Raw genomic sequence first — 25,435 nt, 5'->3', positions numbered from 1 at the left:
TGGTCTTGGGTTTGTGGGGCAGTCACACATGATTACAACATGAGCTGCTGTTACCAGATTTGCCCATCACTTTGGGGTGTGCTCATTTATTAGGGATATGTTTCTAGGGTCTTTGTAATTCTATCAATGTGCTGCTTGTGTTACTTGTGTTTCTATATGGAGCTGTATCTCTCCCTTCTGCAAGTCCTCACCCCCAATGGAGTTATCTTGCAGGACTCAGTTTCAATGGGCTGGGTTCCTCCAGTCACCAAATCAGTTATACACACAAACACACACAGATTAACGTGACACACCTGACACGTCTGGGTTGATCAGCATGAACAGGCTGACACCCTCATATGCCAGGAATCAGTTCATTAAGGTAACAATAAAATGCAGTCAGACACAAGCACACAGGTAAACAGAATGCCTCTGAATCCAGCTGGGTGTCCAGCTGACACCCTCATGGGCCAGCATTCAGTTCACAAGGGCACGTCTCAGCCAAACTGGGTCGATCAGCTTGTACAAGCTGATCCCCTTATGTGTTTCAAACTTAGCACGTCCCAATCTTTTGCCCTATCTGTCCTAGTAGCGGTAGCCTCTTGATGAGCAGACCCCATAGTATTTCTGGGTTTCACAGGGATCTTTAGCTTAGGTAAAAGAAGTGTTGCTGCAGAGCAAGTGGGGAAAGAAAGTATAGAAGGAAACATATACCCGGTTACTACCAGTTTGACTATAAAAGTTATTTATTGCTGCGTATATGAAAAGTATAATGATACCAGTAATAACAGACATTCAAAGGAAAACAATCAAAACAATTACAATACTACTCTGGTTTCACTAAGTATTTGGGGAAACTTAGCTCAAGCTTAACTAATACAATTCAGGTTCAGAAATCTATGCCTATAGAGGAGAGAAAGAGAAAGAGAGAGCGAGAGGTGGGGTCTCACCAGTCCAAGGCACTCGGGTTCCAGTGCTGACAGGTAAAGTTCTTAGCACAATCCTTGAAGGGAGATGATCTGTTTCTTCCAGCTTCTTGGGAACAACAGTGGATGGTGTCAGAGAGATTTCTCTCTTGAAGCAAATTTGTTTGCTGATTTTACAGCTTTTTAAACCCTCAGTTCAGCTTCTTCAAAGCATTCTTTTAATTGTGTAAATAATTGTCTTTTCTATTGACAAGGGGTTATCTGGTTCGGAACATCTCAAGAAACTGATTAACAACCAGGAAAAACATATGTTTTTAAGGACTAACCATACACTTAGGAGCCAGCTTGAATTACTTATGGATAGCAGATATACTGAATGGAATACCTCATTATTTCTTCTCAGATAGCTTGCAGTGTCAGGGTTTTATATTTTTACCTGTTGTGAATAAGTCTCAGCTTAGCATGACTTTTTCCAGATCTTACTGTAGTCTTCTAACAGACTTAAGGGGATTATTGGAGTTTTCATAAACTTTGCGGTGAGGACTTCTACCAGTCGTCCCGGGAAAAGTATGACAACATTTGTGGTCAGGGCTCCAATGGGCTGGATGCTGTGATAAACCCTTTACCTGTGTTCAAATGTTGCCCATAGCCCTTCTGACACGGACTCTTGCCTCAGCATTCCTTAACCTGGCAACTGAGTTCTAGTCAATCAAGTTTAAATAGGTCTCCCATAGTGAGAGCGGGGAATGTACAACCCGAGATGCCTATTATACTTTACTTCTGCTTAGTTCTGGTTAGATGAGGTGGGGGGGGGGGGGGGAGGGGTGCGTGTGTGTTTGGGGTGGGGAAAAGTCCTTTGTAAATCCAGACTAGAATTGGTCTGATAAATGCTGAGCTGGGTGTGTGTAAATGTGGGTTGATTAGCATTTGGAGCACAGATTCCCCATCATGCAGCGCTCCCCTGCTTCTCTGATCCCAGAATTCACTGCAGTCTTTGCTTCGTGCTCTCTGTTCTCTATCCTGAATGCTAATGAAAGTGCTTTCTGTCCCATCTCCCATGTAAATGAATTGTCATCTGGTTCCATCTCAGAAGCAAATGAGACCTAGGGAAGTTGCTTCACTCTTATCACCCCTATCTGGAGGGCTTTAGGTGTGTTTCCCACTGCAACTTCTTTGTCTTTTGTAATCAGGTCTGGTTCAGGTAGAGGTGGGGAGGGGGAAAATTCTTTGTGAGTCAGACAGGCTGTGTCCTGTGCCAGGGTTCCCCAAGAACATGGAGCTGAGAGGTAACACTGCCTAAAACCTCTCTGGAAGAGGGTTATCTCTGATCTACTCAGAGAGTCCTTAGTTTGTGTTTTCCTTCCATGTGTGGACCTTCCTGTTTTATGATCCCTTAACACATTTTTAAGGAAATGTGTAACACCACTCTCAGAGGTATAACCAGGTAGCTTGACACCAAGAGCAGCAGTAACACACTGGGCAATGATCCGTTCTGGGTTCTGGCATCATCAGTATGGGCAGCCAAGAGCAGAGGCTGCTGTTATATATCCAATCCCCACCCCCAAGTCAGCTGCCTTGGTCACCCTACCTTAGTTATAGTAATGATATAACTTGTTTTTACCATTTTACCAGAGCATAGAATAGCATCTAAGAAAGTAAGCTACTGCTTATGAAAACATGTCTCTCTCTGAGTTAGTCTATAATGTGCTACTCTGCCCTGATTCTGTTTTTTTTTTTTTTTTAATTTGGGAATAAACTCTCATCACAACCACCAAGCATATTGCCACAAAATATCAAAAACACCCTTTAACTTGTCACAGGTAAAGCAAATAAATAAAGGCATTGTCAAACCCCTGTCACTTCAAAGACAGGAAGTAGTTTGTTAAAATATGCTCAAGAAATATAGACTAGGCAAGGCCCTGTAGCTTGCTGTGTGGAGGGGATAAGAATGGGAAGCTCCACATTCCCTGGCAGAGCAAATGAGAAAGTGTTTTTCATGGAGCTTTCCTTTTGCACAAGCTTTATTGCATAGAGGTCAACCCAGCTTAACACAAGCAATGTTTGTTCAGTACCCTGTGGTTTAGTTCCCTCCACTTGTGGTGAATGCCACAGGATCTTTCCTTATTTGTCATGAACAGAACCTGAATTTTGCATAGGAACTGAAAGGCAAAACAGTGTTCCCCATTACAGATTCTGGGTGTGGGGGTGCTTTCTTTTTCTTATAATAGTAGTTGCCATCCCAATCCCTTGAAAGTCCCAGATGATCAGTGCCCAAAGAAGAGGGTCATTATTGTCCAGGAAATAGCTTGAAGTTTGACAGTGAGGCTTGATAAGTACATATGCACATTCCCTAACTCAGATGATAAAGGATTAGTTCAGAAGACAAGAACAGAGAACTTCTTAGACTTCTGATAATTTGCTTTCTCCTACAGCACTGATTTGGTTATCTGACTCCAGCTAAATGGCCAGTCTGGTGTATATCTTCTCTGACCAAACCTCCTTTATCTGCAGCTGCTTTCCTGTTCTACGATAATTTTGTATATGGAGAGAATTGCTGCATAGGAAAAGAGTGTCCTTTTCTCCAAGATATGAAATGATGATTTTTGTCCTTCAAAGATGTGTCTTTCCCACTGATGACTACAAGAGGTGGTATGCGCCTCAGGCCGTTCTCATGCATAATTAATCCACTTGAGTTCACTGGGAAGTTGAGTGCATTGTGCATCTGAGACTGATTCCCATCTTATCAGGACTAGAAGCTACTATGTTGCACTCATTGGGCTGGGAACAGTCTCAGGACTGGTTTCCCATTTTGTTACATAATGGGAATTCCTGGCCTAGGCTATGTTGGTGAAGGCATGTTTCCTGTAGTCTTGTTTGACTTGAAAAAGGCACACATGTCGTGTCAGCACTTTGAAGCTTTTACAAGCACTGTTATATGGGAAAAGTTCCAGAGCCCCTAATTGTGTGCCAAAGGATTACAGACCATTAAGGAGAGAGATTTAATGAACTTGCTGTTTCTATAGGATGCTATTAATGCTGTAATGGGATGAGTGCCTCTGAGATTATCACTGTCCAAAGTGCAGTTAGCTTCATTGAAATTCAGGCTTGCATTTCCTGGCACTTCAGCTCAATGTTAGGTTGGCATCCATTTCCAAGCTACCTTGCAGGGCAGAGACAGAGATTCCAGTAATCATACATACACTATATACCTTGTATACTGTAGAACACTGCCTTACAGGAGCTAGTTAGAACCCAACACCTGGAAACACATGGGGCAGAAAAGCCAGGAATACAGAATGGGCCATCAACCATTCTTGCCATTCATGGAAGGGACCCTGTGTCTTATCTCATACAGCAGCTACTGCAGCCCTGGCACCACTATATTAGTTGCCAAGTGACTGTGTCCACTGGGAGAGTGAAATCCTTCCTCACCAAGTGTTGGATCCATTGCATTTGCCTTTTGGTTCCTGAGATAAGTGAATGCATTTGCATTTGTTCTCAGACTTTTCCTTGTAACAAGCAAGGCTGGACAATTAATACATGGAAAGACAAAGAACTTAAATGGCTTGAAGTGCAGTTTAAAGGCAAGCATCTGGACATACAAGCCAATTTAGAACAGTTCAAACCTCTTGGAATGTTTATGTAGCAGCAGAATATTGTACTTACCTGAAGGGATAGGAAGGGCTGCCCTGCAGAAGGACAGTGTGAAGAGACAGTTTTTCCCAGTAGGGACACCATCTGCCCTAAGGGCAAGTGAAGCTGCTCTGGAGGTAGCTCTCTTTGTAGTGGGAGTAATGATGTAACGCCAGCAGGGGTCTAAATGAGGAACATTAGCAAAAGCCCAGGAAGAGCCTTGGCCTGGAATTGGCTGAGAAGGCTTGTTTAAAAGAGGGGATCAGTTTCCCTGAGGAGAACAGAGGGGAAGGGAGACAGGCTGGAGGTCAGGGAAAGGGCCTCAACAGGGCCATGCCTCACAGAGCCCCTGGCAGAGCCCTCCAGAGGCAGTAGCAAGAAGCTGCACCAGAGAGACACATTGTGTCCTTTCTCCCTCTCCTCCCTGTGGAGCCCTGCCAGGGCAGGCACAGAGTTGCTGCCTGTGAGGAGATCCTGCTTCAAGTCCTGTGTGGCTGGGTGGGCACAGGAGGGGAGGGGATGCAGGACCAGGGGTAAAGGCTGGAGACTGCACTGGTATTTCCCCATGAGTGAGAAGGCAGAGGGAGGCTCAGGGTGTCTTAGGGAGCCCTGGGCTAGAGGGACAGGGACTGCTCCAGCCACCAGAAGCCCTGGGGCAGGTGGGGCCCAGGGAGGGGCTCATTTGCCAGGTGCTGTGAGGCTGTGGTGGGCAGGGGAACTGCTACAGCCTGCAACCTAGACACTGCTCCCTGATGTGCCAGGCATGCTTTGTGAAGCACCTGAGCCTGTAGGGGTGCAAGACCCTGGGCCCTGAGAATGACAGGGTGGAGTAGTGTAGCTAGTTAAGCACAGGGAGGAGCTGCTGAGTCCCAAAGTGGTGTTCAACCCCAGGCCCCAGTAGGAAGGGGGTGGTGTTTGCCCAAGGGGGTGAGTGTAAGGAACATCCAGGTGAGGGGGTAGGGCCTGAGAGAGCCCAGAGTGGGGTGAATCAGTGGTCACCACCTGGACGAGGGTCACAGAGAACCCAAAAAGCTGGGCCAGGGCTGACTGAAGAGAGTAAGTTGAGGAATCAGCAGTCACTGTCCAAATGAAGGTTGCAGAAGGGACCCAAAAGGCTGGGCCAAGGCTGTCTGAATTACGAGTGGACAAGCCTGAGGATTTCTCCGGAGTAGGGCGATGGGAGTGCGGCCTGGATAGGCAGCATGTAAGAGGCCCTTGTGAGAGTGGGGCAATAAGAGAGAGGCCCAAGTAGGGTAATATGTGAGTGGCCTTATAAGAAGCTATATTTGACCTGGCTGCAAGCCAGATCTGTTTATGTGTATATCATGACATCTGCGAGGCATGGGACACATGTAGAGATGGTTGGAGCTTGTACATCTGGCCCCTGACACCAGGGTGGATTGAAGGGCAGCCTCCCGCCTATTAACATCAGTATAATATGATATCAAAGCGTGGCAGGAGAAAGAGGCAGGCGGTTTGCTCAGAGACAGGGGTGGGGCAATACTAGTACCAGTCCTGGGAGCTGCTCTTGTCACAAACCACATTAGGATGTGTGCATGTGATGGGCGTGTGAAACAAAGAAATATGTTGGCAGGATAGAATGTGGACAGTATTAGGACTACAGGGAAACCAATCAATGATGCCTGGAGATGAAGAGTCATCAGGGGAAAGAAAGAATACAAAAGGAAGGATTTCAGAACAGCAAAGGGTCCCCAAGAGGGGAATCCACAGCCACTATAGATAGAAAGCATACTGCCAGCCCATCTCACTCAACCCAGTGGGGAGGGTGGGCCTTGGCTTTTGACCTCTAGGCTGCTGACATTTGACATTCAAGCATTAGAGTAGAGAAAGAACACAAAAGGATGGATTTCAAAGCAGCAAAGGGTCCCTGAGAGGAGAACCCAAGTCCACCATGGACAGAAAGTACACCACCAGCCCATCTCCAGGCTGCTGATATGTGACATTCAAGAAGGAACATCAGGGTGAATCTCACATACTGGGCAGATGTGCCTTGACTCTGTGACAGCTTCAGGACTGATAGACATAGAATTGTTTTCATTATTCTTGTTTGTTAATACTGTGTATCAGTAAAATTTGCCTATTATCGAATGGAGAGGTTGTGGTCAGTCTGAGGGTTTGGGTCTACCTGGAACAAGGTATCTGGGTCATAAATCCAGTGCCAACAGCTCCATGCCTAGCAGATGGCATCCTCATTGATGTTCTCTTTTACTCAGCCTCTCTTCTAGGGGTCCTGAACCCTTTCTGGTCCCATGCTTTCAGAATCTCCTGGAACTTAATTTGTCCCACACTCTGCCCCTTTATCAGGGCTCTGGACCCTTCCCTGGGGCCCTAAGAATCTCCTCCTCTCCTTATTTCCTCCCCAAACCTCCGGACTGCTTTAAGTATACCCTCCAAGCTGACATTCTGGACCTGCAGACATCCTGCTGAGATGGTGTTCTCTCAGATATTACTGCCAGCTTCTCTTAGGGCCTGGGTTTATACTTGCTCTAAGCCCAGCCCTCCTCCTGAGTCCTATGACTCTCTCATCTGCTAGCTCCCTGGGTCAGCTGACTCTCAATTAGTCCTGCCCTGCACCTGTCAGTATCTTTGCAGGCTGCCTTACCTCTTCAAGTGGCAGGCACCCTAAGTGTCCTGACACAGTCATGTCATTTAAATTAATCATTTTAGAATGTAATCAGTTTCTCATGCTATCTACTTCAGTATATAAATGGGCATGATCAGCAGCCATTAATCTTTGGCAGAAATCCACTACATTTTTTTTTTCTATCCCTCTGCTTATGGCTTCATAAGCCATGTCTAACGTCACAAACTCCAGATTCACAAAATGAAACACATCTGAATACCTCATGGCTCCAAACAGATACAGGCTGCTTCCAACTTATCACCCATAACATATGTACATCCAGTAAGGTATCCTCCATAGCCCCATCACGGCCAGAATTTGAGGGACCCTCCAGTGGTTCTTATAAATCACATTCACTAACCCTGTTTTATGACTCCACAGGCACAGGAGGAGAGGATGTGGTTGGGTCCCGCTTCAGGATAGTTTCTAAACCATTCCAGCTTTCTGGTTTCACAGACTCAGTAACGGAGGAGTATTTGAGCCCGCCCCCCCCAGAGCTGCTTCTAAATCACATCCATCACCATCACTAGGGGATGTCTTATTTTTTCTCAACAGGTGTTTAGCCTTCCCCTCTTATCTTTAACCAAGCCCTTACTTTTTCCCCCTGAAAGCTACTTATTCATTAGCCCCTCATACTTACCTACTCCCCTATTATGATGTATGCCATGACTGCTGTGAAGAACATATAGATCACCGCCTCTCTATACAAAATCTGTCTCTATAGTCTTACAATAATCATGATTTTTCAAGGCAAGATAGGCACCCACAGTCAGAGAAGATGCATGCTTTTCTAGAGCACAATTCACACTCTTTTTGCAATGTATACATTGGCCGAAATAATCCAAAGACCATCCAGTTTTGTTGTCACAATATTTATGATCTTTTAAAGCATTCTGTGCACATTTTCTGTGGTGTATATACCTGCCAGCACCATGAAACACACCCCCCCTCCACTTTTGGTTCTCACAATAATCATGTTCTTTCAAAATCAGATAAAGAAACTCCTCCTCCTGAGATTTCATCTGGAGTGTGTGAACACTCAATCCTGGGTTTCTTATTTACAAACACCAGAGAACCAGATTTGGAATTGTGAATCCTTGTATTTTTACACATGGTTCTCTCAGGGTTTGGTGATGTGTTTACCTTTGAGGAACAATGCCACCTTTTTTTTCCCACATGTTCTTCTGCTCTATCCTTTTGGCATTCTGATCTTTGGGTGTTGTGATTCTCAGGCTGAGCATTTCTCTGGGTTACTTTTAGTTTTCTTAAAGGCCTTCAGTCCTGTTCCAATCCCTCTGGTGTTTCTAGGGCTTGATTCTCTGAAGCATGACTTCTGTCTTTGGAAGTGCTGTGTGAGATTGAATGCTTGATACTGGAGGCATGTACATGAGAAGCTATGGTGCAGTAGCAATGAACTACTGAGCTCATTGCTTTCATGAAGTAGCATTGCCAGGCACTAAGCATGCAGTGACTGTACTGCACAGTAGTAACGAGCTACTGTACAGTAGCTTGTTGCTATTGTGTAGTAGCATCTGGCCAAAACTTTGTGGTGATGGTACTGTGCAATAATGCCAGTTACTGTACATTCATGTACAGTACAGCAAATGACTGCACAGTAACAACTGCACAGTCCACCACTCATGTAGACATGGCCACTGAGATATAAATTTTATATTTCCCAAGCATTTTTCACAAATAAATGCCAAACTAAATTTCACATGCAGGCTACAACTCTGGAAAAAGCAACTCAACAAAATTTAGAATTCCACAACCACTCAGACCAAACTAGACGCTAATAGACAGATACCAGACTCCACAGAGATGGAAGAGCACATGCTCCACACACACACGCACACACACACACAGTTTCAAAATCTTGATTTCAGATAATACCTTTCACTACAAGGTAAAGACATATAAGATTCATAGATTCATAGATGTTAGGGTCGGAAGGGACCTCACTAGATCATCGAGTCCGACCCCCTGCATAGGCAGGGAAGAGTGCTGGGTCTAGATGACCCTAGCTAGATGCATATCCAACCTCCTTTTGAAGACCCCAAGGGTAGGGGAGAGCACCACCTCCCTTGGGAGCCCTTTCCAGACCTTGGCCACTCGAACTGTGAAGAAGTTCTTCCTAATGTCTAATCTAAATCTGCTCTCTGCCAGCTTGTGGCCATTATTTCTTGTAACCCCAGGGGGCACCTTGGTGAATAAAACCTCACCAATTCCCTTCTGTGCCCCCGTGATGAACTTATAGGCAGCCACAAGGTTGCCTCTCAACGTTCTCTTGCGGAGGCTGAAAAGGTCCAGGTTCTCTAGTCTCTCCTCGTAGGGCTTGGTCTGCAAGCCCTTAACCATACGAGTGGCCCTTCTCTGGACCTTCTCCAGGTTATCCACATCCCTCTTGAAGTGCGGTGCCCAGAATTGCACGCAGTACTCCAACTGCGGTCTGACCAGTGCCCGATAGAGGGGAAGTATCACCTCTTTGGATCTATTTGTCATGCATCTGCTGATGCGTGATAAAGTGCCATTGGCTTTTCTGATGGCTTCGTCACACTGCCGACTCATGTTCATCTTGGAGTCCACTAGGACTCCAAGATCCCTTTCCACTTGCGTGCCACCCAGCAGGTCATTCCTAGTCGCTGATGAAGACATTAAAGAGTATCGGTCCAAGGACCGAGTCCTGTGGGACCCCACTGCCCACACCCTTCCAGGTCAAAACCGACCCATCCACCACGACTCTCTGGGTGCGACCCTCCAGCCAACTCGCCATCCACCGGACTGTGTAGTCATCTAAGTCACAGCCTCTTAACTTTTTCACCAGTATGGGGTGGGATACCGTATTGAAGGCCTTCCTGAAGTCTAAGTATACGACATCCACCCCTACTCCTGTGTCCAGGCGTTTCGTAACCTCGTCATAAAAAGAGACTAGATTAGTCAGGCACAATTTGCCTGCTACGAACCCCGGCTGGTTTCCTCTCAGCATAATTTGTCCTGCCGGGCTAAGTATCTGGTTGTTCTGATTCCCCATTTTGAGGCGAGTGTTTCTGTTTGGGTGGATAACCATAGTTACAGTCAGCAATAATGATGTAATGTACACTACAGCCCTTATATTAAGACCATAACAGATACCTCGCCATGTAAAACTGCTGGTGGTAGTTGCTCTTTTCCCATTAGAAAGGCCCTGTATAATGAATATCAAGTGAAATACTGAGTAAAAACAGTGTGTTCAAGCAGAAAGAAGTGTGTGTGTATGTAAGCCTTGTGCTAGGCACCATTTGGCAGCAACAAGAGCTTGGTTCAAACTTTAGGGTACATAATAAGTTTTTTCTGTAACTCGAGCCCCCAACTAGAAATCTAGGGTCACTGAATTTGCCTGGGGTGTCCTGCATAAACAAAATTGTCTCCTTGTAAGCAGCATAAACACAAAAGGGCAGATATATTACAGAAAACAACAAATAAAAAGGGAAACACCAAATGCAATTCAAACACTCTAACTACAAGGCATATTTTCTAGTTTGTACCCCTTTTGGGGAGATTCCACCCATGCCCAGGCAGTCTGAGATGAGGTAGTTTACCCAAGGGGTTAGTCCCAGGGGTCTGCACCCCTATAACTGCTATTCAGGAAAAAAAAAACTTGACAGGAGAGCCCACACCTGAGAATCCTATGAGCTGCTCCTTTGGTTCACTGCGCCTCAGGTAGCTGCTAGAAAGTTAAGGTCCTTCTGCAATGCAAGAGGCCTCTCAATGCTCCCTGGGAAGCTGTAAGGCACTAATCTCTACTTCCACGTAGTAACTTTGAGGAGATGACTGGGGCTCCAGTGAGCCTACTGCACCCCAAAAAGTCTTAGTTATAATCCTACAGTTTTGCTGGGACAAAATAGATGCAAAAGAACTCAGAAGAGCAGCTAAGCCTATCCTAGCTTGGGCCTTGAAATACAGCAGGGCTCAACCAAACAGCTAGACTGAGACAAAACAGCTGCATAACAACAAAAGGATGCCAGGCCTGTTTGCAACAGGGCCTGGAATACAGCAGGATTCAGTCACACAAACTAGGCTGAGAGAAAAGAAATTGCAACAGCAACGAAGTTTGAGCCAGGTCTATTTGCACCAAGGTTTGGAATACACTGGGTCACACAACTGAGTGGAGACAAAAAAAATTGCAACAACAAAAAAATGTGCCAGGCCTCAATCTTGACCCAAATTTGCCAGGCCTTAAATCCTTGCCAAAACTGCCAGAAATTCATTGCTGGTCATCTTGTTTCAGGAATTAATACCCCCATAGTATTATCCCACTCAAGGCCTTAAGCCTGTCCCAAATTTTCCAGGTCTTAACTTGCCAACCAGTTATTTCCAGCTCTCTACCCATTGAGCTTTCTTTGTCTCCTGCTTGCAGACTTCTCAAGTTGCAGATGGGAGACTCCTATATCCTTTGTCATGGCATCACCCAAAGTTTTCCACTCAGGGATTGACATGGTTACTGCTTTTCTCTTAAGCAATTAATTTAGAAGAACGCTACCCACTAGCCAATTAGGCTTGGGGTCTGATCTCTCCTGCTTGTGTTGCTTTTTGGTTTCATCACACAGTTGGGGGTGGGGGAGGGTCTAATACAAAAGCCACAGGTATCAGAACACTGCAGGGGGCTTTGCTGCTTATGTGCCGTGTTTTTCCTCTGATCAACCAACAAAGGAGAGGGGACAATAAGCGGCCAATATAGATACATATCAATCACGGTCACATTTGAGATAAAATAATTAGAGGTGCACCGATACATCGGTCCAATATAATATTAGTAGCAATATAAAGAAAATTTTATGTATCAGATATCAGCCTGATGGGGCGGATAATTTGGCTAATAAATGCCCATGCTGCGCGCAGCCACAGCGCAGCACACAGCAGGGCGGCAGCATGGAGAGCTGCCTCCAGCTGATGAATCAGAAGGGAAGTGGGGAGGAAAGGGCGGGGACAGATCAACACCCCTTAAGTGAGGTAGGGAGGGGGCAGGGGCAGGTGCTGCCCAGGGAGGCGGGGGCACCGGACAGAGGTGCGGCTCATGGTGGGGGGGCCAGCTCCCACCATTGCTTGCACCCCAGGAGGGTGCAAGATCTGGGGGGCACATGTAGAATCATTGTGATGTAATCTAATTCATGCAACCCTGGTGCAGTACCATCCTGGTTGGCCCATTGTAATATTCTTAAGTGAAAACCTCCAAGTCTGTTGTGGTCAACAGACCTCATTAATTGGGGGCAGGGAGGAGTGCTCATCAAAATTTTCCACACATTTTCAGATTTCCTGAGTCATGTTCTAATATGCCTTTTTGAGGGGACTCTGTTTACACTCATTATATAGGAGAAGTGACAATACATGCCCCAGCTAGACCTTTTGCAATATTTTTAGGTCAATAGAATTTGCACCTATCCATACCCTCCAGGGCTGCTTCACTGCACCCCACACAACGCACCCTCTGGGCCCCAAAACCAAATTCCCAAGGAACTGAAGGAGCAGCACACAACACCAGTGAGAATGCATTTTAAAACAGTCCTTATTTCCATCAAAATTTGTAAAAAAACCTGCTTTGGCTAGTCTTATACTCACTAGTTAGAGCCTTCTCCTAAGTAGGTCTTTACAATTTCTAGAGTCAATTAAGCATTCAATATAGAGCACCAGAGGCTTATCATCCTCAGTTATCAGCCCATACAGAGCAGCTTTAGGGTCTTCAGAAAAATGAACAGCATTTATAATTGCTATGCCCTGGGCTGAATATTTCTCTGTGATGTGCAGCCATTTACTATTTAAAATATCCTCCTGCATTAACAACATTTAAACAACTTTCCATAGACAATTCAGCAAAGAAATCCTAAATTGTCTGATTTATGTCCTCATCTGACCAGTTCACACAGTCATGGCTTACCTGCCCTGGTGCATATAGGGCACAACACATGCAGCCTTCAAAAAGCCACTTTCTCAAGGAATATTTATGGGTGCCATAAAAAGAAACACACATAAAGGCTTTCCCACTACTTTTGTTTTTGAGGTGAGACAGGCTCAGTTAGTTCCATCAGCTTCTTTTGAAACACTGAGCCTCCGTTCTCAGTCTCTCCTCCACCTGGGGCTCTCCCTGGGCCCTTGGGGCATTTATACACATACATTTTTTCTGCTCTGATGCACTGGATCTCCAGCACATCAGAGCAGATTCAATTAATTGAGTCCACTCCGCACATGAGCTGACACACCCGGTGCTGTTGCATGCATTTGTGTAAATGGTGAAATGTGCATCAGCACTGAGAAAATGGCAGTGGTGCACTTTTGAGCAGAAACACCTTTGATGCATTTTAGTTCAAAAGTGTGCTGCCACCATTTCTCAGGGCTGATGCACATTTCATCATTTAAAAGCACCTGCGCTGTGGTACAACCATGTGTACAAATGCACATTACTTCCTTAAAGTAGCAAGGAGTCCCTGGCTGTCTGTTACACTGCCCATGTTCATTGTTCAAGACTCTTATCAATGTATCCACTACCTCATAGATATTTTCTTTCCACTTGGAGTCCACCATAAGTCTCCCCTCTTGTCAAGAATCCTCAGCATTTTCTCTGTGCTTCTGGATATCAGGCTCACTGGCCTTCTGCATACTTGCTTGGGTATCAGGCAACCATTGGGTTAGGAGACTACATACCTTTATCTTCTCTTCCTCAGAACTGTCACTACAGTAGCAATTTCTTGGTAAGTGTTTGGCAAGCCTTGGTGTTAAAGTGTAATGAAGGGTTTTACTGGTGTAATGTAACAATCCATATTTGCTTCTGACTTCATTAAAGTGGCCTCAGATAACACATGGTCTGCTTTGGAAGGTTTCCAAATAGGATTTGAAAAACATGCAGTCAGGGGCTTCTGGTCTAAGGCCCACTTTTATACTTGTTCTTTTTGGTTTAGTGTCATTCTTTGGAAGATCTGAAGACCCCAAATCCCTTGAAAATTGTTTAAGGGTGGTGGGACAAGTTGTTAGAGGGGTCATAACTTCATGCTAGCTGATATATCATACCTGTGTCTCGTGGCCCTAGGAGAGGTTGAATTTCTGGGGCTCTTGGGGTGAGGCATGCACCATGAGTGTGGGCCCTCTGGAGGAGCAGTGTTTCCTAGTCAAGGGGTAGACCTTCTGATGCCATGGACCATATAGCATAGGAGGGTCTTCTGGGACCAACATGGTAGCTAAGATGGCTGCCAACATGGTGGTGAGGTGGTAGGTTTTGGGTCAGGTGGATGGACCTTCTGATGTCACAGACTATGTTACAAGGAGCAGGGAATTCTGGAACTTTGTCCAACATAGTAGCCAACACTGTGGCAAAAAGGTATGCGTTTTGGGGTCACATGGGTGGGAAGTTAGAGACCATGTGGCAGGCTTGAACTTCCAGTTCCAAGACATAAAACTTCCTCCCAAAAGGAGTACTTCCGATACCAAATTCAGGGGTTGGGGACTGGATATCCAGTTTCAAGATGGTGGCAAAGATAGGGACTGGGGTACTTGTCAAGGGTGGGTCTTAAAATTTTGACTAGAGGTGTACCCCTTATACTACAGGGGGCCATTGATGAGAGAAAGCCTGTCTGTTCACCCTCTGAGGGTACAGGCTTCAGAAGGGCCTGCTGATAAGGAGTAATCAAGGAAGTATTCATCCTCCTGGTTCTCTTTCTGGCGCCTTTTATCTGCTTTATCTGCCATTTAAAAGCACCTGCAGGTATTGGCATGAGCCCAGGTGGACAACCAGTGGTGACCAAGCAAAGGTGCAACTATAGCATGTATTAGCATTCATGTTCTATCTATGTGAGTTATAAGGGTTAACAATAGCAGTAAAACTATGGTGACAGCAAATTTATCATGTGTGAGCAACAAAGATAAAAACTTTTGGGACCCTGGATTTGTCCCTGTTTGTTTTTGCATGCTAAAACCTGGACAGGTGCATCTTCCCTACATGTGTAATAATTAATACACCTGGCATAGGTATGATAGCATGTGCTACAAGCTCATGTATATTTTGCTGTGTAGACATACCCCAGGACCCATAAGAACCAAGGTGGCTCAAAACATGAAGAGAATCATGTTTACTGCTTTTGTGATTCAAATTACAAGCAGTGAAGCTTTAAGGCTAATATCTGATTGTGGCAGAGCACTGTTGGTGCCTACCACTTTAAGGGCTGAGCCAAACAGCCAGCAGGTGCTTGATTATGGTGGCCATTTTAAAATTCTGGCTGCCTATATAAACAGAACTGTTTGCTGCTGGCAGGCCAGGTAGAAACATTGCCTGGCTGTATGCAACATTATAGAAGTAAGGGCAGGAGCTTAAGGGGATGGTTTGGAGGCTCCAGGTCCTGGGCATAACCTAAAACTGCACCCTGCTGGGAGCAGGAGCCCCCAGGAAATACCAGGCTAGTTATCACCCTGGTGAAAGGTGGGTTGGGGTGCTTTAACCCCTAGCCCCCACAATACTAAGGCTACAAGGGGGCCAGGCGTGGCTATGGCCACCTGAGCCTAAGGAGGGTGTAAGACCCAGATGGGGCCAAGTACAGCTATGGCCACCTGAGCCCCCATCAAGGACAGAAGCCCTGTGGCCCCAGTGAGGGGGCAGCCCTGGTGAGGGGGCAGAGATGAGGAGCCCCAGTGAGGGAGAAACCAGAGGGCTGGGAGCCTAGTATGTGTGTGTGAGTGTATAGAGTTACCCCAGGAGGGACCAGGGCAAGCTTGGACCTGGTCAGATAATTGGCTGGCCACTACCCTAGTGAGGGCCATGGGAGAGGCCCAAAAGATGGTACGTCTGCCACCCAAGGTATGAGCTAGATAAAGCTTCTGGCCGAAGGGATCTGCTCTGGGAGGGAGCAAGGTGGTATAAGTTGTTGGTTCATGAAAGAGACGCTGTGAGAGGGGGTGGAGTGTGAGAGGCCCTAGTGAGAGGAGGGTGGTATGAATGCGTATGTGTCTGAGGTCTGACAATGAGGGCTAAGCTTGGTCCAGCTGTAGACCAGAAGCATTGTGTCATTTGGATGCCATCTGTGAGACATGAGCTGCGGTAGTACCCCATGGCATTGGGGCAAGAATGGGCAGCCTACTGCCTAATTAACACCATAATTATGTATCATCAAGGCATGGCAAGTGAGGAGGCAGGTGGCTGGCCCAGAAACAGGTGGGTGGGCCAATGGCAGACCAGCCCCGAGAAGGTTCCCCTGTTACACTGATAATGGGGTCATAATGCATTCCTTGTAGAAGGGTGGTACTTTTGTGATGCAAAGATCACAGAGGGAATTATGTAGGGTACTGAGGGCTTCCTGGTTAGACAGAAGGGCAAGCTTCATTGGAAATGAGCTTTTGGAAGCTGGAGCTCAATCATACTTAAATCTCTGCAGCTGAGTAATTGAAACATAGACTTCTCAGAGCTCTCTCTCTTCCAACACAGCATATTGCTCCTCTAGAGCTGCTATAATACTTCATTTCTTTCCCAATGAAACATTTCCTTCTTTGGGACAGGGTGGATGGAGCAGGGGCAAGGAAGGAAGAATCCGATACTAGGTTCTTCACTTGAAGCAGCACTAGGGCACACAGGAATTTACAGCCTGAAGTTACAGCCTGTAGTTCAGCCTGTAGTTAACAAAACATTATGGTCCCCACTGCATGTATATGATATTCAGCACAGCCTTCAAGCTTAGTTTGACTTTTTCCTGCAGGTTTTTTTTTTTTGTTTTGTTCCAAAAATCATAGCAAATATTTTGTTTTCATCTGAAAACTGAAAACTTGTAAGTTTTCAGTAACCAAAGTTTTCAGGTTCCTGACAAAAATCAAAATATTTCAGTTGAAAGCAACAAATGTTTCGGGGGTGGGAACCTGGTTGAGAGCTTATGCTCCAATGAAAAAAAAAAAAGTTTAATGAAAAAAATTTCAAACAAACCTTGAAGTGATTCCTGTACAGAAACCCTTAACATCCCCTGCCCTGTGTTCAATCCCTGAGGGATGGAAAGCTAGCAGAGTTTCATCTCCTTGTGTGGGCACACTGGGGTCCTGATTTGCTTCTCATATCCATTTCATAGTAAGATAATTTCACTGGTTTAACGGAGTTCCCTCTGATTTTTACTGATGTGACTAAAAGGTGAAAGGTTCCTCCAGCCATGTGGCCCTTCTACACAGAATTGGAATGATATGGACAGTCATGGAATTATTTAGTGAGGGACTTGAACTCCACATAAAAATCATATAAACAGAACAAATATATCTTGTTCTTGATATATATCTAAATATATATATCAAAATATATCTTGACTTCAAAAAAGCCTTCAATCTGGTGTCCCATGATCACCTCTTGGTGAAGCTGGCCAACTGTCGCCTTAGGTCCACCACGATCCACTGGCTGGAAAATTGGCTCCGTGGTCAGACCCAGAGGGTAGTAATTGATGGAAGTCACTCATCATGGTGTCCTGTGACCAGTGGGGTCCCCCAAAGCTCTGTCCCTGGACCCATACTGTTCAACATCTTCATTAATGATGTGGACACTGGAGTCAGAAGCGGACTGGCCAAGTTTGCCGATGACATCGGACTTTGGGGCAAAGCATCCACACCAGAAGCTAAGCATTTTTACTATCATTTCCTGACTTAACAAACTATTTACTGTAGGGTGACTATATCTGGATCTTGAGAGCATTGGATTAGCAGCTGAATAAAAGGCTATAACCTGTGGCCTAGCAAAGCTGCTAACCACAAAGCAGAATGGTATGTTAAAAGTAACATTGCAAGTTGCTTAGGCAAGCATTTTCCTAACAATATAGTAGTGTTGTAAGATATATAGCTCATTGTGCAAGAACAGGATGAAGTCCAGAGAAGAGCCACGCGCATGATCAGAGGTCAGGGAAGCAGACCCTACGATGACAGGCTGAGAGCCCTGGGGCTCTTTAGCCTGGAAAAGCGCAGGCTCAGGGGTGATCTGATGGCCACCTATAAGTTTATCAGGGGTGACCACCAGTACCTGGGGGAATGTTTGTTCACCAGAGCGCCCCAAGGGATGACGACTAGGTCGAACGGTCATAAACTACTACAAGACCATTTCAGGCTGGACATAAGGAAGAATTTCTTTACTGTCCGAGCCCCCAAGGTCTGGAACAGCCTGGAACTGGAGGTGGTTCAAGTGCTCACATTGAACACCTTCAAGAGCAAAGTGGATGCTTATTTTGCTGGGATCCTATGACCCCAGCTGATTTCCTGCCCTTTGGGCAGGGGGCTGGACTCAATTATCTTCTGAGGTCCCTTCCAGCCCTAATGTCTATGAAATCTATGAAATACTTGTATATTAGAGGGGCTAGGCAGCTGTGATTTAAAGTAGAATTTTGGTATCTACTATGATCTCTGGAATCAATAGGCCAGTGGTTCTCAACCTAATTAGATTCAGGTCACCCTTTGTTATGCTCAAGGTATTGCCACTTTTTTCTTGTCTGTCAGGTTTGGGATATGGTGCTCTGTGTGGTGGTAGGTGGGGAGAATGAGTCTTTCTTGCAAAAAGGTGCTGCACCCTCAGAGAGGCTTTACAGGATCGCTGTACTTTGGGATAGGGGGTAAAACAAGCACAGGACCTCCCATAACAGTCCACCTTGCAACTCTTTCCAGTAACTCCATCACTCCATAAAGGCCCCCATACAAAGGATCCCCACTCTGAGGTGGGTGGGTGCAGTCATTACCTGTCGCCACCCACCCAATCCCAAACCGCATGGACAGACTACCATGCATGCCAACCTGCCTATGAAAGAAAACATACCATGCATATACACAACTTCAAATCTTTATGTTAAAAATGTGGTGCATTTCCCCCCCCATATTTATTTAATATGCCTTTAATAAAAAAGGCATTATTGAAAAAAATTGAGATAAATAAATTAAATAAAATTTTTAAAATTGTTAAATTAATAAGGAAAAAAAGGAAAATTGAAGAAAAAAGGAAAAAAAAAGGGATTTCCTTTCCCAGAATGTCTATATCTATGCAGCACTGTTTATCAAAGCACTAGCTTCTATACACTATTTATATCTACAAACTACATATATACACTATTTAACTATACATTATTTACTGTAAGACTATACCCTGCTTATTACATACACTAGAAACTACTTAACAATTACACTTTTACTAAATAACTTGCTTCCACTGGGTGTGGATTCTTCATAGATTTAATAGATTTCCTAGATTTCATAGACATTAGGGCTGGAAGGGACCTCGGAAGATCACCGAGTCCAGCCTCCTGCCCCAGGGGCAGGAAGTCAGCTGGGGTCATAAGATCCTAGCAAGCAAAACATCCAGGTTTCTCTTGAAGGCGTTCAAAGTAGGTGCTTGAACCACCTCCAATGGCAGGCCATTCCAGACCTTGGTGGCTCGGACAGTAAAGAAGTTCTTCCTTATGTCCAGCCTGAAATGGTCTTGCAGGAGTTTATATCTGTTCAATTTTGTCATCCCTTGGGGTGCTCTGGTGAACAGACATTCCCCCAGATCCTTGTGAGCACCCCTGATAAACTTAAAGGTGGCCACTGGATCACCCCTAAGCCTGCGCTTTTCCAGGCTGAAGAGCCCCATGGCTCTCAGCCTCTCATCATAAGGGCTGTTTTCCTGACCTCTGATCATGTGTGTGGCTCTCTTCTGCACCCTCTCAAGCCTCTCCACATCCTTTTTGAATTGTGGAGCCCAAAACTGGATGCAGTACTCCAGCTGTGGCCTCACCAAGGCTGAGTACAACGGGAGAATGACGTCCAGGGATTTTCTTCAGAAGCATCTATGGATGCAAGCCAGCATTTTGCTCGCTTTAATAGCTGCAGCATCACATTGAAGGCTCATGTTTATCTTGTGGTCAACCATGACCCCCAAGTCCCTCTCATCCATAGTGCTAATCAGTGTAGCACTGCCAAGCCTATAGACATGCTGCAGGTTTTTCCTCCCAAGGTGGAGAACCTCACATTTTTCAGTGTTGAACACCATCAGGTTTTCATCTGCCCATTTGCCCATTTCATGAGCCTGTCAAAATCTGCCTGCATCACCCTCCTATCCTCAGGTGTGTATACTACCCCAGAATTTGGTGTCATTGGCAGACTTGGCCAGTCTGCTTCTGACTCCAATGTCCACATCATTAATGAAGAGGTCAAACAAAATAGGTCCAAGGACAGAGCCTTGAGGGACCCAACTAGTCACAGGGCACCATGATGATTGACTTCCATCAACCATCACCCTCTGGGTCTGTCAATGGTGAGGCTAAGGCCGCAGTTATCCAGTTTTGCTAAGAGATGATCATGGGATACCAGATCAAAGGCTTTTTAAAAGTCAAGATATATGACATCAATCACTTCTCCCTTGTCCAAGTGATAGGTCACCTGGTCGTAAAAGGAAATGAGATTGGTGAAGCACAACCTACCCACAACAAACCCATGCTAGCTGTCCCTCAGGGTGTTGCCATTGGCCAATCCATTAAGAATGTCTTCCTTGATGATTTTTTCTACGACCTTGCCCAGGATAGAGGTCAGGCTGATGGGCCTATAGTTTGCCAGATCCATTTTCCTCTCTTTCTTGAAGCTAGGCACCACATTGGCCTTCATCCAATCTTTGGTCACTTCACCAGAGCTCCAGGAGTTCTAGAAGATCCATGCCAGGGGCTGAACTATGATGCTTGCCAGCTCCTTGAGTACCCTGGGGTGTAAACTGTCAGGGCCGGCTGACTTGAAGGTATCCAGCTTCTCAAGGTGTTCCTTCATGAGGTCAGCATTGATGGAGGGCAAGGAATCTCCCTCACCTGGGCCTTCCCATCCCGTAATGGGCAGGGGCATCCCATGGAACTTGTGAAAGACTGAAGCAAAGTACCCATTTAGCAAGCAGGCTTTTTCCTGGGCGTCGGTTGTCAGTTGTCCCATCTGGTTTAGCAGGGGTCCAATGTTGCCCTTGCTTTTCCTCTGGCTCCCCACGTATCTAAAAAAGGACTTTTTATTGCCCTTGATACTTGTAGCCAGTTGGAGTTCCATGGCAGCCTTGGCTTTCCTGGTTTGCTCCCTGCAGGTCCAGAGCAGTACAGAGTATTTTTCCTTGGAGGTGGCTCCCGTCCTCCATCCTTTGTAGGTCTGTCTTTTTAGACACAGGAGGATCTCTAGTTCCCTGGAGAGCCAAGAGGGCTGCCTTTCCTCTGAGACAGAATAGCCTTAGTTTGCGCATCTAGGATCGCTCCCTTGAGGAGCAACCACTCTTCCTGGACTCCCCTCCCTTTGGAGTTATGGTCCCTTAGGGCCTCACTGACAAGTCTCCTGAGCTCATCAAAGTCAGCCCTCCTGAAGTCAAGGACCTCTGTACTGTTGACTAACTTGATAGCTTTTTGGCTGATGGTGAAGATGATCAGCTCATGGTTGCTGTCACCCAGCTTCTCTTCGATCATTAGGTTACTGATTAGGTTGTCCCCGGTTCCCAGTACCAGGTCAAGCAGCGCTTAGTCTCTTGTTGGCCCATAGAATTCTTGAGTCAGATAGAGCTCATCCATGCATGTGAGGAAGCTTTGCAACCATTTGGATTTGGCCGAGTGCTCTTCCCACAAGATGTCCGGGTAGTTGAAGTCCCCCATGACACCCATGGAATGGGAGCGCACGGCCTCAGCCAATTCCCTGGCGAACTCCTGGTCAAGCTCTTGACGCTGGGAGGGAGGTCTGTAGTAGACTCCCACCATTGTATCTCCTATGCCATGTTCCCTGTGGGTTTTAACTCAGAGGGACTCTAGTCATCCACCCTGGGTGCTGATGTCAGCTTGTAGGGATGCGTAGCTCTCCTTGACATAGAGAGCTACACCTCCGCCTCTTTTGTCCACTCGATCCCTCCTGTACAGCATAAAGCCGTCTATACGCATGGTCCAGTCATGGATGGAGTCCCACCAGGTCTCTGTTATCCCTATGACATTATAATTATTTGTGTTTAGCAGGAGGACGAGTTCCTCCTGTTTATTCCCCAAGCTCTTGGCATTGGTGTACAGGCATGCAAGTGTCCCCTTGGGGGCCCTTGTCTTGCCCGGAGCTTGTTTTAGGGCTGGGGTAGGGGTAGGCTGTCTGTAACAGGATGGCATCCTAGGGGTCACCGTGATCTAACCTAATGCCCCCTTACTGTGCCAACTTAGCCTAAAAAGCACCCTCAATTCTCACCTGCCACCTCTTTGATGTTAAATATATAATAGGGAGGCTGCCTTTTCGTCCTCTGGGACACGGTTTTCCTGCTGTACACTGGCCCCATTTCTGTAATGGGTGTTTCGGTGCACTCCAGCTGTATGGGCTATGCGTGGCTCCAACCACGCCTTTACCACGCCCCAAGCCTCGCTGATGGATCTGACGTTCTTTGGCCTCTCACTGTCTCACTGGCACTCAGGCTCTCCACAGCCCTGTCTCACTCTGTGCCCTCTCTGGTGCTCGGGCTCTCCATAGACCTATCTCACACTGGCACTCGGGCTCTCTGTAGCCCTGTCTTGCACTGTGCCTCACTGGCGCTCAGGCTCTCCATAGCCCCATCTCACCCTGCGCCTAACTGGCGCTTGGGCACTCCGTAGCCCTGTCTCACCCTGCACCTCACTGGTGCTCTAGCCCTCCGCAGCCCTGTCTAACACTTGTATCGCACTATGCCTCACTGGCACTCAGGCTCTCTGTAGCCCTGTCTCACTCTGCATCCTCTCTGGTGCTTGGGCTCTCTGTAGCCTTGTCTCTCACTGCGCCTAACTGGTGCTCAGGCTCTCCATAGCTCTGTCTCACCCTGTGCCTCACTGGTCCTCAGGCCCTCTGCAGCCCTGTCTCGCACTTGTCTCGCACTGTGCCTCACTGGCGCTCGGGCTCTCCACAGCCCGGTCTCGCTCTGTATCTTCTCTGGTGCTCAGGCTCTCCATAGCCCTGTCTCCCACTGTACCTCACTGGCGCTTGGGCCCTCCATAGCCTTGTCTCACACTGTGCCTCACTAGCGCTTGGGCCCTCCGCAGCCCTGTCTCACACTTGTCTCGCGCTGCACCTCACGGGCGCTCAGGCTCTCTGCAGCCTTGTCTCACCCTGTGCCTCACTGGAGCTCTGGCTTTCCACAGCCTTGTCTTGCTCAGCGCCTCACTGGCACTCGGGATCAGCACACCCCCAATGCTGTGCCTTCTCTGGTGTTCAGGGTCAGCTCACCCCCAATGCTGCACCTTCTCTGGTGCTCAGGGTCAGCGCACCCCCAATGCTGCACCTTCTCTGATGCTCAGGGTTGGCTCACCCCCAATGCTGCACCTTCTCTGACGCTCAGGAGGGTCGGCACACCCCCAATGCTGTACCCTCTGGTGCTTGGGTCCTCACGCTGCCGTGGACCCCCTATTTGGCCTCCTCCATTCCCTAATAGCTTCTCCCAAGCCACTGGTCAAACCAGCAAATGAAACACAAGCCCCTGGGCTATAACATACATCCTAGCCACCCGGCTATAACATTCTCCAGCCACCACAGGGGTGCTGCATCCTTCCTGAATCTCGGGCTCTACCTGCAGTCTGGCCTCTCCCCTCTGCTTGCTCTGGGAGAGCTCCTTCCCCCTTGGCTGCTGGCAGGGAACTCCCCCCTTGGCCTCCGCCCTGGGGTTTAAATGGGAGCCAGGCCCTGCCCCTTCCAGTTAGCTGACCGCTAGCAGGTGTGGGTCACTGGCTAACTCCAGTTGCCATAGTAACCCACAGCTGGGCTCCTTCCTCACTGCTCCAAAAGTAGTAGGCACCTTAGTGTCCTGCTACACTCCCTTAATTGCCTTGGCCTGCTGGCTTTGCAAGGGTTGCTCAGCGGGCCAGCAGTGGCGCTAGGCCCCCCCCCCGTCCCCCGGCAGGCTTAGTTTAAAGCCCGGTGGAGCAGGTCAGCCATTCTGGCTGAGAAGAGCCTCCTCCCCAGTGGAGAGAGGTGGAGGCCACCCCTTCCCAGCATCTCACTGCCTCTCTCACCAAAGAGCGGACTGTGGTCATGGAAGCTGAACCCTTCCTGATGACACCAGTGCCACAGCCTTTGGCTCACTACCTGGATCCTCCTCTCCCTCCTCAGCCCATAGCCTGAAACTGGAAGGATCAAGGAAAACACCACCTGCACCCCCAACCCCTTAAGCCCCGCTCCCAAATCCCGGTAGCGCCTCATGACCCGGCTGGGAGCACTCCGAGCCAGGTCACTGGTGCCCACGTGGATGAGGAGCATAGGGTAGTGGTGAGTGGGCTGGAGGAGTTTAGGGATCTTCTCCGCAATGTCTCGGATATGGGCTCTCGGGAAGCAGCAAACTTCCCAGGCCAAGGGGTCGGGGCAGCAGATTGCCCTCTCCATTCCCCTCAAGATGGAGTCTCCCATGATAAACACTTTGTGTTGTGTCTTAGGGAGAGCAGGGGCGGTAGCTACAGTTCAGTCTGTGTTGCCTGCAGGAGCTAGCAACTTAGCAGGCTCTGCTGGGGCTGCAAGATGTTTGTACCTGTTGCAAGGCTCCAGCAGGGCAGGGGCCTTGGTGCAGCTGGCCTTGGGGCCCTTGACCACCTTGGTCCAGTTCCATGGCTGGACAGAATGGGAGGTCCCTGGGTCCTCCCTTGTCCTGGAGGGTGACCGTGGTCTACTTTCCGTCTCCCAGGGGAGAAGGGCCTGGCAATAGGAGTCTATCTCCTGCTCACAGTCCCTGATGGCATGCAGTCTCTGGACTGTGGCCTGGAGCTCCCCCAGCTGGCGTGCCAGAGACCCCAGTAGGAAGCAGACCTCACAAGGGGAGGTGGCCATACTCCCCCATACCCCCGGGCCCCAGAGCCTGAAAAATCAACAGGCAGCCCCCGCAGCTGAGAGCCAGAGGCTCCATCTGCATGGAGCCCGGAACCATGGGCTCTGTCTGGGTGGAGTACTCAGAGGTGCCAAAGCGGGGGCCGCAGACCCTGAGGGGACGCTTGGGGTGTGGTGTGTGCCCATCCATGCCATGCCGCTGGTGGGCTGGCTACGGCTGGGACTGGCTTCCCTAGGGGGGCTCACAGGCAGGGCCACAGGCCCTCCCGCTCACCCTCCTGCGTGAACTCCATGCTAACTCATGTGCTGGGCAGACAAGTGCACCTGTTTGCGCAGCCTCTTCACATGGCTCCGGTCACGTGGCTCCCTGTGGGGCTGGGCAAAATAGGGGCCGGGGCGGGGCGCAGCTGAGCTCAGCTAGTCCTCTCCCACCACAGGCCCTGCTTACCTCCAGCTGCTGCTGGGGGTCAGCGGGGGGGGGCTCCGCGGCAGG

Source organism: Alligator sinensis, unplaced genomic scaffold (assembly GCF_000455745.1).
Source record: "Alligator sinensis unplaced genomic scaffold, ASM45574v1 scaffold77_2, whole genome shotgun sequence".
NCBI classification, from domain to species: domain Eukaryota; kingdom Metazoa; phylum Chordata; order Crocodylia; family Alligatoridae; genus Alligator; species Alligator sinensis.
This window is presented reverse-complemented; position numbering follows the sequence as displayed.